At 47.6% G+C, this 17,500-nt stretch overlaps 1 pseudogene; it reads left to right on the top strand.

Moving 5' to 3' along the window:
- The window catches only part of LOC135535754 (stromal interaction molecule 2-like), a 20,287-nt pseudogene extending 3,803 nt beyond the window's left edge, over positions 1-16,484 (top strand).
- Positions 16,485-17,500: the final 1,016 nt, after the last annotated feature.

Below are 17,500 nucleotides of genomic sequence, written 5' to 3'. Positions count from 1 at the left end.
CCTCCTCTCTCCTCCTTCTCTCTCATCCTCCTCCTTCCTCTTCTCTCTCCTCCTCCTCTCTCCTCCTTCTCTCTCATCCTCCTCCTTCCTCTTCTCTCTCCTCCTCCTCTCTCCTCCTTCTCTCTCATCCTCCTCTCTCCTGCTCCTTCCTCTCCTCCTCCTCTCTCCTGCTTCTCTCTCCTGCTCCTTCCTCTCCTCCTCCTCTCTCCTGCTCCTTTCTCTCCTCCTCCCCTCTCCTCCTCATCTGTCCTGCTCCTTCCTCTCCTCCTCATCTGTCCTGCTCCTTCCTCTCCTCCTTCTCTCTCCTCCTCCTCTCTCCTGCTCCTTCCTCTCCTCCTCCTCTCTCCTGCTCCTTCCTCTCCTCCTCCTCCTCCTCCTCCTCCAGGCCCACCCCATAACTACATGAAGGACTTGTTGCTGATAGTTTCTGTGATGATGGGTGTAGGAGGCTGCTGGTTCTCCCAGGTCCAGAACAAAGCTTCTAAAGTCCACATCTCCAAGATGATGAAGGACCTGGAGAGTCTGCAGAGTGCTGAGCTCAGCCTCAGAGAACTGCAGGAACAGTGAGTGTCTATGCCTTTGTGTATTGGGGGGGGGTTGAGGAGTACTGTCATGTGTGTTTCCTGCTAGTGTGTGTGTGTGTGTGTGTGTGTGTGTGTGTGCGTGTGTTTAAATGTTTCCTGATAATGTGTGTGTGTTTGCTGCTAACCTGTGTGTGTGTTTGTTGCTAACCTGTGTGTGTGTTTGCTGCTAACCTGTGTGTGTGTTTGTTGCTAACCTGTGTGTGTGTTTGCTGCTAACCTGTGTGTGTGCTTGTTGCTAACCTGTGTGTGTGTTTGCTGCTAACCTGTGTGTGTGACTGCTAACCTGTGTGTGTGTTTGTTGCTAACCTGTGTGTGTGTTTGTTGCTAACCTGTGTGTGTGTTTGCTGCTAACCTGTGTGTGTGTTTGCTGCTAACCTGTGTGTGTGTTTGTTGCTAACCTGTGTGTGTGTTTGCTGCTAACCTGTGTGTGTGTGTTTGCTGCTAACCTGTGTGTGTGTTTGTTGCTAACCTGTGTGTGTGTTTGTTGCTAAACTGTGTGTGTGTTTGCTGCTAACCTGTGTGTGTGTTTGCTGCTAACCTGTGTGTGTTTGCTGTGTGTGTGTTTTGCTAACCTGTGTGTGTGTTTGTTGCTAACCTGTGTGTGTGTTTGCTGCTAACCTGTGTGTGTGTTTGCTGCTAACCTGTGTGTGTGTTTGTTGCTAACCTGTGTGTGTGTTTGCTGCTAACCTGTGTGTGTGTTTGTACTTAACCTGTGTGTGTGTTTGTTGCTAACCTGTGTGTGTTTGCTGCTAACCTGTGTGTGTGTTTGCTGCTAACCTGTGTGTGTGTTTGCTGCTAACCTGTGTGTGTGTTTGCTGCTAACCTGTGTGTGTGTTTGCTGCTAACCTGTGTGTGTGTTTGCTGCTAACCTGTGTGTGTGTGTTTGCTGCTAACCTGTGTGTGTGTTTGCTGCTAACCTGTGTGTGTGTTTGCTGCTAACCTGTGTGTGTGTGTTTGCTGCTAACCTGTGTGTGTGTTTGCTGCTAACCTGTGTGTGTGTGTTTGCTGCTAACCTGTGTGTGTGTTTGCTGCTAACCTGTGTGTGTTTGCTGCTAACCTGTGTGTGTGTTTGCTGCTAACCTGTGTGTGTGTTTGCTGCTAACCTGTGTGTGTGTTTGCTGCTAACCTGTGTGTGTGTTTGCTGCTAACCTGTGTGTGTGTTTGCTGCTAACCTGTGTGTGTGTTTGCTGCTAACCTGTGTGTGTGTTTGCTGCTAACCTGTGTGTGTGTTTGCTGCTAACCTGTGTGTGTGTTTGCTGCTAACCTGTGTGTGTGTGTTTGCTGCTAACCTGTGTGTGTGTTTGCTGCTAACCTGTGTGTGTGTTTGCTGCTAACCTGTGTGTGTGTGTTTGCTGCTAACCTGTGTGTGTGTTTGCTGCTAACCTGTGTGTGTGTTTGTTGCTAACCTGTGTGTGTGTTTGTTGCTAACCTGTGTGTGTGTTTGCTGCTAACCTGTTGTGTGTGCAACCTGTGTTTGTTTTGCTAACCTGTGTGTGTGTTTGCTGCTAACCTGTGTGTGTGTTTGCTGCTAACCTGTGTGTTTGCTGCTAACCTGTGTGTGTGTTTGCTGCTAACCTGTGTGTGTGTGTTTGTTGTAACCTGTGTGTGTGTTTGTTGCTAACCTGTGTGTGTGTTTGCTGCTAACCTGTGTGTGTGTTTGTTGCTAACCTGTGTGTGTGTTTGCTGCTAACCTGTGTGTGTGTTTGCTGCTAACCTGTGTGTGTGTTTGTTGCTAACCTGTGTGTGTGTGTTTGTTGCTAACCTGTGTGTGTGTTTGCTGCTAACCTGTGTGTGTGTTTGTTGCTAACCTGTGTGTGTGTGTTTGTTGCTAACCTGTGTGTGTGTTTGCTGCTAACCTGTGTGTGTGTTTGCTGCTAACCTGTGTGTGTGTTTGTTGCTAACCTGTGTGTGTGTTTGTTGCTAACCTGTGTGTTTGTTTGCTGCTAACCAGTGTTGTTGCTAACCTGTGTGTGTGTTTGTGTGTGTGTTTGTTGCTAACCTGTATGTGTGTTTGTGCAAACCTGTGTTTGTTTTGCTAACCTGTGTGTGTGTTTGCTGCTAACCTGTGTGTGTGTTTGTTGCTAACCTGTGTGTGTGTTTGTTGCTAACCTGTGTGTGTGTTTGTTGCTAACCTGTGTGTGTGTGTGTTTGTTGCTAACCTGTATGTGTGTTTGTTGCTTACCTGTGTGTGTTTGTTGCTAACCTGTATGTGTGTTTGCCCTATCCTGATGTGTGTTTGGATCCTGTATGTGTGTTTGTTGCCCTGTGTGTGTTTGTTGCTAACGCGTGCCCCGTCCTGATAGGCTGGAACAGGCCCAGGAGGAGAAGCGTAACGTGACAGAGGAGAAACAGAACCTGGAGGAGAAGATGAGGGATGAGATCATGGGAGCCCAGGAGGAGGCACACAGACTCCATCGGCTCAGAGCTGGAGCCGTCAGTCAACTGAGCAGACTGAGATACGCAGAGGAGGAGCTGGAGCAGGTACCCTGAAGAGACCTGAGAACCTGGAGCAGGTAGAGAACCTTACCTTCCCTGCCTAACCATACCCTACCTAACAACTGAGCAGACTGAGATACGCAGAGGAGGAGCTGGAGCAGGTAGAGAACTTACCTTACCTAACCCTGCCTAACCATACCCTACCTAACAAACTGAGCAGACTGAGATACGCAGAGGAGCTGGAGCAGGTAGAGAACCTTACCTACCTTACCCTGCCTAACCATACCCTACCTAACAACTGAGCAGACTGAGATACGCAGAGGAGGAGCTGGAGCAGGTAGAGAAACCTTACCTAACCCTGCCTAACCATACCCTACCTAACAACTGAGCAGACTGAGATACGCAGAGGAGGAGCTGGAGCAGGTAGAGAACCTACCTAACCCTGCCTAACCTACCCTACCTAACAACTGAGCAGACTAAGCTGGAGCAGGTAGAGAACCTTACCCCTACCCTGCCTAACAACTGAGCAGACTGAGATACGCAGAGGAGGAGCTGGAGCAGGTAGGAACCTTACCTTACCTTACCCTGCCCTTACCCTACCTAACAACTGAGCAGACTGAGATACGCAGAGGAGGAGCTGGAGCAGGTAGAGAACCTTACCTTACCCCCTAACCATAACCAACAACTGAGCAGACTGAGATACGCAGAGGAGGAGCTGGAGCAGGTAGAGAACCTTACCTTACCTCACCCTGCCTAACCATACCCTACCTAACAACTGAGCAGACTGAGATACGCAGAGGAGGAGCTGGAGCAGGTAGAGAACCTTACCTTACCTCACCCTGCCTAACCATACCCTACCTAACAACTGAGCAGACTGAGATACGCAGAGGAGGAGCTGGAGCAGGTAGAGAACCTTACCCCTACCTCACCCTACCTAAACTTACCCTATCCTACCTAACCATACCCTACCTAACAACTGAGCAGACTGAGATATGCAGAGGAGGAGCTGGAGCAGGTAGAGAACCTTACCTACCTCACCCTACCTAAACTTACCCTATCTTACCCTACCTAACCATACCCTACCTAACAACTGAGCAGACTGAGATATGCAGGGAGAAGCTGGAGCAGGTAGAGAACCTACCCTACCTAACCTCACCCTACCTAAACTTACCAGAGGAGGAGCTATCTTACTTAACCTAACCTTACCCTATCTACAACTACAGACTGAGAACGCTTACTGGAGCAGGTAGAGAACTTACCTACCCTAACCCTAACCTTACCCTACCTAACCTGAGCAGACTGAGATACGCAGAGGAGGAGCTGGAGCAGGTAGAGAACCTTACTCTACCTAACCTTACTCTATCTAACAACTGAGCAGACTGAGATGTGCAGAGGAGGAGCTGGAGCAGGTAGAGAACCTTACTCTACCTTACCCTACCTAACCTTACTCTATCTTACCCTACCTAACATACCCTATCTTACTTTACCTAACCTTACCCTATCTTCTATCTAACCTTACCTTACCTAACCTTACCCTACCTAACCTTACCCTACCTAACCTAACCTTACCCTACCTAACCTTACCCTACTTAAAACCTTAACCTAACTAACACCTATCTTACCTTACCCTACCTAACCTTACCCTACCTAACCTTACCCTATCTTACCTACCTCACCTTACCTACCTAATCTTACCTACCTAACCTAACCCTACCTAACACTTAACCCTACCTAACCTAACCCTACCTAACACTACTAACCTAACACTGCCTAACCTAACACTACCTAACCTAACCCTACCTAACACTACCTAACCTAACACTACCTAACCCTACCTAACCTAACCCTACCTTACCACAACCTAACCACTACCTAACCTACCCTACCTTACCTACCTACCTACCCTACCTAACCTTACCTACCTAACCTAACCCTACCCTAACCTAATAACCTAACCTAACCCTAACCATAACCTAACCTAACCCTACCTAACCTAACCTAACACTGCCTAACCTAACACTACCTAACCTTACCACTACCTAACCTAACCCTACCTAAAACTACTTAACCTAAAATAACCCTACCTAACCTAACTACCTTACCTTACCCTACCTAACCTTACCCCTATACCTAACCCAACCTGCCTACCTAACCCTACCCTAACCCTACCTGACCTAACCCCTACCTAACCTACTTACCTAACCTACCCTACCCTAACCTTATCCTACCTAAACCTACCTAACCTTAACCTACCTAACCCTATACCTAACCGCCTTACCCTACCTAACCATACCCTATCTTACTTACCTAACCTTACCTGTCTTACTTTACCTAACCTTACCCTACCCAACCTTGCCCTATCTTACTTTATCTGCCTACCTACTTAACCTTACCCTACCCAACCTTACCTATCTAACCTAACCTTACCCTACTTCTTACTTTACCTAACCTTACCCTACCTAACCTTACCCTATCTTACTTTACCTAACCTAACCTTTACCCTATCTTACTTGCCTGCCTACCTAACCTAACCTTACCCTACCCAACCTTACCCTATCTTACCTACCTAACCTTACCCTACAACCTTACCCTACCCAACCTTACCCTACCTAACCTTACCCTGGCCTGGCAACCTTACCCTACCTAACCTTATCCTATCTTACTTACCTAACCTTACCTACGTATACCCTATCTTACTTTATCCCTACCCTATCTGGCCTTACCCTACCTAACCTTACCCTACCTAACCTTACCCTACCCAACCTTACCCTATCCAACCATACCCTACCCAACCTTACCTAACCTTACCCTACCCAACCTTACCCAACCTTACCCTATCTTACGTTTCCTAACCTTACCCTATTGTACCTAACCCTTACCCCTATCTTACCCTGGCCTTACCTTGCCCTGCCTAACCTAACCTTACACCTATCTTGGCTTACCTCACCTTACCCTACCTAACCTAACCCTACCTAACCTAACCCTACCTAACCTAGCCTTACCCTACCTAACCTTACCCTATCTTACTTAACCTAACCTTACCCTATCTTACCCACCCTACCTGGCCTACCCTACCTAACCTTACCCTATCTTACCCTACCTCACCTTACCTACCTAACCACCTACCTAACCTAACCCTACCTACACTACCTAACCCTACCTAACACTACCTAACCTAACACTGCTAACTAACACTAACCTAACCCTACCTACTACCTAACCCTGCCCTGGCCCTGCCATAACCCTACCTAAACTGCTAACCTGGCCTACCCTACCCTACCTAAGCGTGCCCTACTAGCCACCCTAACTAACCTACCCCCTAACCTAACCGGCACAACCTACATAACCTAGGCCTACCTGGCGGCCAGCCTGCTGGCCCTGCCCCTGGCCTGACGCACAACTGAGCCCTGCCTGGCCCAGCCCCTGGCACGGCGCCTGGCCGGACCTTGCACCACTGGCCATGCCCTGTCTTGCTTCCACGCTGCTTGTACCCTGTCTTGCGCCTGCCTAACTGTACCCTGCCCAGCCTGCCTGCGCTGCCCTGGCCTTGCCTGCCCAGCCTTGCCTATCTTCGCTGCCTGAACCTTGCCCTGCCCAGCCTTACCTATCTTACTTTACCTAACCTTACTACCCAACCTTACCCTACCCAACCTTACCCTATCTTACTTTACCTAACCTTACCCTACCTAACCTTACCCTATCTTACTTTACCTAACCTAACCTTACCCTACCTAACCTTACCCTACCTAACCTTACCCTATCTTACTTTATCTAACCTTACCCTATCTTACTTTACCTAACCTAACCTTACCCTACCTAACCTTACCCTACCTAACCTTACCCTATCTTACTTTATCTAACCTTACCCTATCTTACTTTACCTAACCTAACCTTACCCTACCTAACCTTACCTTACCCTACCTAACCTTACCCTATCTTACTTTATCTAACCTTACCCTATCTTACTTTACCTAACCTAACCTTACCCTACCTAACCTTACCCTACCTAACCTTACCCTATCTTACTTTACCTAACCTTACCCTATCTTACCCTACCTAACCTAACCTTACCCTATCTTACCTTACCTCACCTTACCCTACCTAACCTAACCCTACCTAACCTTACCTTACTTACCTAACCTTACCCTACCTAACCTAACACTACCTTACCTTACCCTACCTAACCTAACCTAACCTTACCCTACCTAACCCTACCGTACCTAACCCCTACCTACCTAACCTTACTTAGCTAACCTTACCCTACCTAACCCTATCTTACCCTACCTCACCTTAACCTACCTAACCATACCTAACCCTACCCAACCTAACCCTACCTATTACTACCTAACTATGCTACCTAACCTAACACCCTAACCTAACCCTACCTAACCCTACCTAACCTAACCCTACCTAACCTTAACCTACCTAACCCTACCTAACCTAACCCTACCCTACCTACCCTTACCCTACCTAACCCTACCTAGCGTGCCCAACCTAACCCTACCTAACCTAACCCTACCTAACCTAACCCTACCTAACTTAACCCTACCTTAGCTAACTCTAATCCAAACTGAAGCAAGTCCACAGTGTAGTTGACCTACCTAACCTTAACCTACCTAACCCGACCTAACCTGACCTAACCCTACCTAACCCTACCTAACCTTACTTTAGCTAACTCTAATCCAAACTGAAGCAAGTCCACAGTGTAGTTGACCTACCTAACCCTACCTAACCTAACCCAACCCTACCTAACCCTACCTAACCCTAATCCAAACTGTAGCAAGTCCACAGTGGTTGACCTACCTAACCGTAACCTACCTAACCCTACCTAACCTTACCCTACCTAACCTTACCCTACCTAACCTTACCTTAACTAACTCTAACTCAGTGTAGGACCCTAACCTTACATTAACTAACTCTAACTCAGTGTAGGACCCTAAACTTACCCTACCTAACCTTACCTTAGCTAACTCTAACTCAGTGTAGGACCCTAACCTTACCTTAGGTAACTCTAATCCAAACTGAACCCAGGTCCACTAGTGTAGGACCCTAACCTTACCCCTACCTAACCCTATCACTTTACCTAACCTTACCCTATGTAGTTGCCTTACTATCTTAACTAACTCTATCTTACTACCTTACCTTAGGACTAACCTAACCCACTACCAAACCCTACCCTAACCTAACCCTACCTAACCTTACCTTAACTAACTCTAACTCTGCCTGTAGGACCCTAACCTTACCTTAACCCTAAACTAAGACCCTACCTAACCCAGTGTAGGACCTAACCCTACCTAACCCTACTAACCCTACCTAACCTTACCTTAACTAACTCTAACTCTGTGTAGGACTACCTAACCTTACCTTAACTAACTCTAACTCAGTGTAGGACCCTAACCCTACCTAACCCTACCTAACCTTACCTTAACTAACTCTAACTCTGTGTAAGGACCTAACCTTACCTTAACTAACTCTAACTCAGTGTAGGACCCTAACCCTACCTAACCCTAACCTAACCCTACCTAACCCCTACCTAACCCTACCTAACCCTACCTTAACTAACTCTAACTCAGTGTAGGACCCTAACCCTAACCTAACCCTACCTAACCCTACCTAACCCTACCTTAACTAACTCTAACTCAGTGTAGGACCCTAACCTTGCCCTACCTAACCTTACCTAACCCTAACTAACTAACCTAACTCACTAGGACCTAACCTTACCCTACCTAACTACCTAACCTAACCAGTGTACTACCTAACCTTTTACCTTTAACCCTACCTAACTTATTTTATTTTACCTTTATTTAACCAGGCAAGTCCAGTTAAGAACACATTCTTATTTTCAATGAAGCAGGTCCACAGTGTAGGACCCCTAAGGTTAACTGCCTGTTCAAAGGCAAGTCCACAGTGTCTTTGACCTACCTAATACCTAAGTTACCTAACCCTAATTGTCAGCTCAGGGTTTGACCTACTCACAACCTTCCAGTTACTAGTCCAACGCTCTAACCTACCTAGGCTACCTCTAACTCAGTGTGGGACTAACCTTACCTTAACTAACTCTAATCCAAACTGAAGCAGGTCCACAGTGTAGTTGACCTACCTAACCCTCAGTCCAAGTGTAGTTGCCTACCGAACCCTACTCTAACCCAACCTAACCCTACCTAACCCTACCTAACCTTACCTTAACTAACTCTAACTCAGTGTAGGACCCTAACCCTACCTAACCTTACCTTAACTAACTCTAACTCAGTGTAGGACCTAACCTTACCTTAACTAACTCTAACTCCGTGTAGCACCTAACCTTAGCTAACTCTAACTCCTAGGACCTAACCGTACCTTAACTAACTCTAACTCCGTGTAGGATCCTAACCTTTTATTTGTTTTATTTTATTTTACCTTTATTTAACCCAAGTCAGTTAAGAACACATTCTTATTTTCAATGACGGCCTGGGAACAGTGGGGTTAACTGCCTGTTCAGGGGCAGTTGTACCTTGTCAGTTTGTACCTTGTCAGCTCTTAACTCACAGCCTTCCGGTTACTAGTCCCGACTCTAGCCACTAGGACCCTAACCTTACCCTTAACTAACTCTAGTCCTAAGCAGGTCCACAGTGTAGTTGACCTACCTAACCTTAACCTACCTAACATAACCCTACCTAACCCAACCTGCTAACCCTACCTAACCTTACCTTAAATAACTCTAACTCAGTGTAGGACCCTAACCTTACCTTAACTAACTCTAATCCAAACTGAAGCAGGTCCACAGTGTAGTTGACCTACCTAACCTTAACACCACCTAACTAACTACCTAACTCAACCTAGCCAGGACCCTAACCTTACCTTAACTAACTCTAACTCAGTGTAGGACCCTAACTACACAACCCATACCTAGCCCTACCTAACCTTAACTAACTCTAACTCAGTGTAGGACCCCTAACCTTACCTTAGCTAACTCTAACTCAGTGTAGGACCCTAACCTTACCTTAACTAACTCTAATCCAAACTGAACCCAGGTCCACAGTTGTAGTTGACCTACCTAACCTTAACCTACCTAACCTAACCTTACCTAACCCTACCTAACCTTACCTAACCCTACCTAACCCTACCTAACCTTACCTAACCCTACCTAACCTTACCTAACACTACCTAACCTTACCTAACCCTACCCTACCTAACCTTACCTTAACTAACTCTAACTCCGTGTAGGAAACAATATCAGTATTGGCTCAAGGCTGGTGGTAAAAATGGTCCATCCATCAATCAAAATCTCTAACCCATTCCTTCTCCTGTGTGTATGTGTGTGTGTGTGCGTGCCTATGTGTGTGTGTGTGTGCGTGTGTGTGTGTGTGTGTGTGTGTGCGTGTGTGTGTGCGTGTGTGTGTTTGTGCGTGTGTGTGTTTGTGCGTGTGTCTGTGTGTGTGTGTGTGTGTGTGCGTGTGTGTGTGTGTGCGTGTGTGTGTGCGTGTCTTGCGTGTGTGTGTGTATGCATGTATCTAGGTTCGGGAGCATTAAAGAAGCAGAGAAGGACATGATGGCGTACTGGTCTGTCCCCGGAGGCCCTACAGCTCTGGCTACAGCTGACCCACGAGGTGGAGGTGCAGTACTACAACATCAAGAAACACAGCGCTGAGCTGCAGCTCAACACAGCCAAGGAAGAGGTAGAGCTTACTGATTGGTTGGTTGGTTGGTTTGTGGATTAGTTGAGTGGGTGGTTGATTGGTGGATTAGTTGATTGGTTGGTTAGTTGGTGGATTAGATGAGTGGGTGGTTTATTTGTTGTTTCGTTGGTTGGTTGGTGGATTGTTTGGTTGGATGGTTGGTTGATTGGTTGGTGGATTAGATTGGTTGGTTGGTTTCGTGGATTAGTTGGTTGGTTGGTTGGTTGGTGGGTTAGTTGATTTGGTTGGTTGGTAGATTACTTGATTGGTTGGTTGGTGGATTGGTTGGTTGGTTGGCTGGTTGATTGTTTGGTGGATTAGATGGTTGGTGGATTAGTTGATTGGTTAGTTGGTGGATTAGTTGGTTGATTGGTTGGTGGATTAGTTGGTTGGTGGATTAGTTGGTTGGTTGGTTGGTGGATTGTTGATTGGTGGATTAGTTGGTTGGTTGGTTGGTGGATTAGTTGGTTGGTTGGTGGATTAGTTGGTTGGTTGGTGGATTAGTTGGTTGGTTGGTGGATTAGTTGGTTGGTTGATTGATTGATTGGTTGGTTGGTGGATTAGTTCATTGGTTGGTTGGTGGATTAGTTGGTTGGTTGGTTGGTTGGTGGATTAGTTGATTGGTTGGTTGGTGGATTGTTGGTTGGTTGGTGGATTAGTTGGTTGGTTGGTTGGTGAATTATTGGTTGGTTGGTTGGTGGATTAGTTGGTTGGTTGGTGGATTGGTTGATCCGTTGGTTGATTAGTTGATCCGTTGGTTGATTGGTCCAATACTACAACGTCAAGAAACACAGTGCTGAGCTGCAGCTGCCACTGCTGAGGAGGAGGTAGGAGGAGAGATGTAAACCAATCAATCCGTTTATTGATTCATCAACTGGATTGATTTACTTTCACCGACTTCACGTAGGAAGAAAGAACATAGGGGCTGTAGTTAACCGCTGGTGTGGACATGATCAGGATAATGCATTAAACACATCATCTATCCTCCATATTAACCCCTGGTGTGGACATGACCAGGAGGATGTGACCTCATATTAACCCCTGGTGTGGACATGACCAGGAGGATGTGACCTCATATGAACCCATTGGTCTGTGTATATCCTGTCCAGGAGGATGTGACCTCATATGAACCCATTGGTCTGTGTATATCCTACTTCAGGGGGATTAGGCCTCTGTAATTTGACTTCGTTGTGTGTCTGTCCAGGAGGATGTGGCCTCATGACCAGCCGTTATATTCTCAGGAGGATGTGACCTCATATGAACCCATTGGTCTGTATATCCCTGTCCAGGAGGATGTGACCTCATATGAACCCATTAGTCTGTGTATATCCTGTCCAGGAGGATGTGACCTCATATGAACCCATTGGTTTGTGTATATCCCTGTCCAGGAGGATGTGACCTCATATGGACATTGGTATGTGTATATCCTGTCCAGGAGGATGTGACCTCATATGAACCCATTGGTCTGTGTATATCCTGTCCAGGAGGATGTGACCTCATATGAACCCATTGGTCTGTGTATATCCTGTCCAGGAGGATGTGACCTCATATGAACCCATTGGTCTGTGTATATCCTGTCCAGGAGGATGTGACCTCATATGAACCCATTGGTCTGTGTATATCCTGTCCAGGAGGATGTGACCTCATATGAACCCATTGGTCTGTGTATATCCTGTCCAGGAGGATGTGACCTCATATGAACCCATTGGTCTGTGTATATCCTGTCCAGGAGGATGTGACCTCATATGAACCCATTGGTCTGTGTATATCCTGTCCAGGAGGATGTGACCTCATATGAACCCATTGGTCTGTGTATATCCTGTCCAGGCAGAAAAGATCAAGAAGAAGAGAAGTTCCCTCTTGGGGACGTTCCACGTGGCTCACAGCTCCTCACTGGACGATGTTGACACCAAGATCCTGGAGGCCAAGTGAGAGAGACACACACACACACACACACACACACACACACACACACACACACACACACACACACACACACACACACACACACACACAGTGTTAATTTAGTCAACAATAACTATGACAAAAAATACTCGCCAACAACCTATTTTTCCTGACTGAAACTATGATGATAACGAGACCAGATGCACTGGAGAAAAACCCCATAACTGTAACAAATTACTTTGAATTTCAGTCAATAAAAATGTGACGAGACGAGAATTCCACGTTAGACTAATGGACATTTTAATTTGACATGAATCTACTTTTCATCCAATCCTAACCATGCATGCAGAATATGTTTTAATGGAGGCCTCTAGAAACCTTGTTTACTCTCTTACTTACATTGTAACTAACCTCAACTAGAAACCTTGTTTACGCTCTTACTTACATTGTACTAACCTCAACTAGAAACCTTGTTTACGCTCTTACTTACATTGTAACTAACCTCAACTAGAAACCTTGTTTACTCTCTTACTTACATTCTAACTAACCTCAACTAGAAACCTTGTTTACTCTCTTACGTACATTGTAACTAACCTCAACTAGAAACCTTGTTTACTCTCTTACTTACATTCTAACTAACCTCAACTAGAAACCTTGTTTACTCTCTTACTTACATTGTAACTAACCTCAACTAGAAACCTTGTTTACTCTCTTACATTGTAACTAACCTCAACTAGAAACCTTGTTTACTCTCTTACATTGTAACTAACCTCAACTAGAAACCTTGTTTACTTACATTGTAACTAACCTCAACTAGAAACCTTGTTTACTCTCTTACTTACATTGTAACTAACCTCAACTAGAAACCTTGTTTACTCTCTTACTTACATTGTAACTAACCTTAACTAGAAACCTTGTTTACTCTCTTACTTACATTGTAACTAACCTCAACTAGAAACCTTGTTTACTCTCTTACTTACATTGTAACTAACCTCAACTAGAAACCTTGTTTACTCTCTTATGGTGGAGTTGACGTGTTTTTTTATTTCTTTTACCTTTATTTAACTAGGCAAGTCAGTTAAGAACAAATTATTATTTTCAATGACGGCCTAGGAACAGTGGATTAACTGCCTGTTCAGGGGCAGAACGACAGATCTGTACCTTGTCAGCTCGGGGATTCGAACTTGCAACCTTTCGGTTACTAGTCCAACGCTCTAACCACTAGGGTACCCTGCCGCCCGGCTGCCCTGCTACCCTGCTACCCTGCCACCAGGCTACCCTGTGATGGAGTTGACGCGTTTTTTTTGTGACAGAGTTGATGCGTTTTTTTGTGACGGAGTTGACGTGGTTTTTGTGACGAATTTGACTTTGTTGTGTCACGGTAACATACTAAACTAATGTCTGTTGTGTTGACATAGCTGACATGTTACTATCTTATAACAGTCTGCACCTGTGTGTTGGATCACAGGAACGCCCTACCAGACGTTAACTAGCTGACGTCCACTGTGCTTGACATCCTTCACAGGAACGCCCTACCAGACGTTAACTAGCTGACGTCCGCCCTACCAGACGTTAACTAGCTGACGTACGCCCTACCAGACGTTAACTAGCTGACGTACGCCCTACCAGACGTTAACTAGCTGACGTCCGCCCTACCAGACGTTAACTAGCTGACGTCCACTGTGCTTGACATCCATCACAGGAACGCCCTACCAGACGTTAACTAGCTGACGCACGCCTACTACCAGACGTTAACTAGCTGACGTCCACTGTGCTTGACATCCATCACAGGAACGCCCTACCAGACGTTAACTAGCTGACGTACGCCCTACCAGACGTTAACTAGCTGACGTCCACTGTGCTTGACATCCCTCACAGGAACGCCCTACCAGACGTTAACTAGCTGACGTACGCCCTACCAGACGTTAACTAGCTGACGTCCACTGTGCTTGACATCCCTCACAGGAACGCCCTACCAGACGTTAACTAGCTGACGTCCACTGTGCTGACATCCTCACAGGAACGCCTTACCAGACGTTAACTAGCTGACGTCCACTGTGCTTGACATCCCTCACAGGAACGCCCTACCAGACGTTAACTAGCTGACGTCCACTGTGCTTGACATCCCTCACAGGAACGCCCTACCAGACGTTAACTAGCTGACGTCCACTGTGCTTGACATCCATCACAGGAACGCCCTACCAGACGTTAACTAGCTGACGTCCACTGTGCTTGACATCCATCACAGGAACGCCCTACCAGACGTTAACTAGCTGACGTACGCCCTACCAGACGTTAACTAGCTGACGTCCACTGTGCTTGACATCCCTCACAGGAACGCCCTACAGACGTTAACTAGCGCCTTACCAGACGTACTAGCGGACGACGCCCTACAGACGTTAACTAGCTGACGTCCACTGTGCTTGACATCCCTCAGAGGAACGCCCTACCAGACGTTAACTAGCTGACGTCCACTGTGCTTGACATCCATCACAGGAACGCCCTACCAGACGTTAACTAGCTGACGTACGCCCTACCAGACGTTAACTAGCTGACGTCCACTGTGCTTGACATCCATCACAGGAACGCCCTACCAGACGTTAACTCAGCTGACGTACGCCCTACCAGACGTTAACTAGCTGACGTACGCCCTACCAGACGTTAACTAGCTGGCGTACGCCTACCAGACGTTAACTAGCTGACATCCATCACAGGAACGCCCTACCAGACGTTAACTAGCTGACGTACGCCCTACCAGACGTTAACTAGCTGAGCGTACGCCCTACCAGACGTTAACTAGCTGACGTACGCCCTACCAGACGTTAGCCTTTGCGTCCACTGTGCTTGACATCCATCACAGGAACGCACAACAGGCGTGTACTAGCTGACGTACGCCCTACCAGACGTTAACTAGCTGACGTCCACTGTGCTTGACATCCATCACAGGAACGCCCTACCAGGCGTTAACTAGCTGACGTGCTTGCATCCATCACAAACGCCCTGCAGCGTTAACTAGCTGACGTCCACTGTATGACATCCCTCACAGGAGCAGCCCTACCAGGCGTTAACTAGCTGGCGTCCACTGTGCTTGACATCCATCACAGGAACGCCCTGCCAGACGTTAACTAGCTGACGTACGCCCTACCAGACGTTAACTGTGACGTCCACTGTGCTTGACATCCCTCACAGGAACGCCCTACCAGACGTTAACTGGCTGACGTCCACTGTGCTTGACATCCATCACGAACTGCCTACCAGACGTTAACTAGCTGACGTACGCCCTACCAGACGTTAATAGCTGACGTCCACTGTACTTGACATCCCTCACAGGAGCAGCCTACCAGTCGTTAACTAGCTGACGTCCTGTGCTTGACACCCCTCACAGGAACCGCCCTACAGACGTTAACCCAGCTGGCTGTGCTTGACATCCATCACAGACGCCCTACCAGACGTTAACTAGCTGACGTCCACTGTGCTTGACATCCATCACAGGAACGCCATACCAGACGTTAACTAGCTGACGTACGCCCTACCAGACGTTAACTAGCTGACATACGCCCTACCAGACGTTAACTAGCTGACGTCCACTGTGCTTGACATCCCTCACAGGAACGCCCTATCAGAAGTCACGGCCTGCCTACGGGAGCGTCTCCACCGGTGGCAACAGATAGAGCGTCTGTGTGGTTTCCCTCTGCTCAGGAACTCTGGCCTGGCCAGCCTGACAGCCACGCTGTATTCAGACTCTAACTGGGTGGCGATGCCCAGGGTGTCTGTACCCACTTTCCCTTCCTGTCATGAAACAATACAAGGCTCTCTGGAGGATCTGATGGAAGAGCCCTCAGCATCCATCTTAGGTAGGTTATAGCAATCAGTCGCTCAGTTGGTCAATATAATGAGAATATAATATGGTCATTATTAAGCAGACATGTTTATGCAAACAGATTTACAGCAAGGTGAGTGTATGTTTATGGGATCACCGTCGTAATCAATCTCGTGCCCATACCAAGGCAAGGGCTTGACGATTAGTTCACATGTTGAATCAGGTGCTCTGGAATAGATCAAACGCATGGAACAGCTGGGAGTCGTGAGGAGAGGTTGGGAACAGCTGGGAGTCCTGAGGAGAGGTTAGGAACAGCTGGGAGTCCTGAGGAGAGGTTGGGAACAGCTGGGAGTCCTGAGGAGAGGTTAGGAACAGCTGGGAGTCCTGAGGAGAGGTTGGGAACAGCTGGGAGTACTGAGGAGAGGTTGGGAACAGCTGGGAGTCCTGAGGAGAGGTTGGGAACAGCTGGGAGTCCTGAGGAGAGGTTGGGAACAGCTGGGAGTCCTGAGGAGAGGTTGGGAACAGCTGGGGGTCCTGAGGAGAGGTTGGGAACAGCTGGGAGTCCTGAGGAGAGGTTGGGAACAGCTGGGAGTCCTGAGGAGAGGTTGGGAACAGCTGGGAGTCCTGAGGAGAGGTTGGGAACAGCTGGGAGTCCTGAGGAGAGGTTGGGAACAGCTGGGGGTCCTGAGGAGAGGTTGGGAACAGCTGGGGGTCCTGAGGAGAGGTTGGGAACAGCTGGGGGTCCTGAGGAGAGGTTGGGAACAGCTGGGAGTCCTGAGGAGAGGTTGGGAACAGCTGGGAGTCCTGAGGAGAGGTTGGGAACAGCTGGGGGTCCTGAGGAGAGGTTGGGAACAGCTGGGAGTCCTGAGGAGAGGTTGGGAACAGCTGGGGGTCCTGAGGAGAGGTTGGGAACAGCTGGGGGTCCTGAGGAGAGGTTGGGAACAGCTGGGGGTCCTGAGGAGAGGTTGGGAACAGCTGGGAGTCCTGAGGAGAGGTTGGGAACAGCTGGGGTCCTGAGGAGAGGTTGGGAACAGCTGGGGGTCCTGAGGAGAGGTTGGGAACAGCTGGGAGTCCTGAGGAGAGGTTGGGAACAGCTGGGA

Source organism: Oncorhynchus masou, unplaced genomic scaffold (assembly GCF_036934945.1).
Source record: "Oncorhynchus masou masou isolate Uvic2021 unplaced genomic scaffold, UVic_Omas_1.1 unplaced_scaffold_5101, whole genome shotgun sequence".
NCBI classification, from domain to species: Eukaryota; Metazoa; Chordata; class Actinopteri; order Salmoniformes; family Salmonidae; genus Oncorhynchus; species Oncorhynchus masou.
Note: the sequence above shows the minus strand (reverse complement) of the source record. Positions and strands in the feature narration are given on the sequence as shown.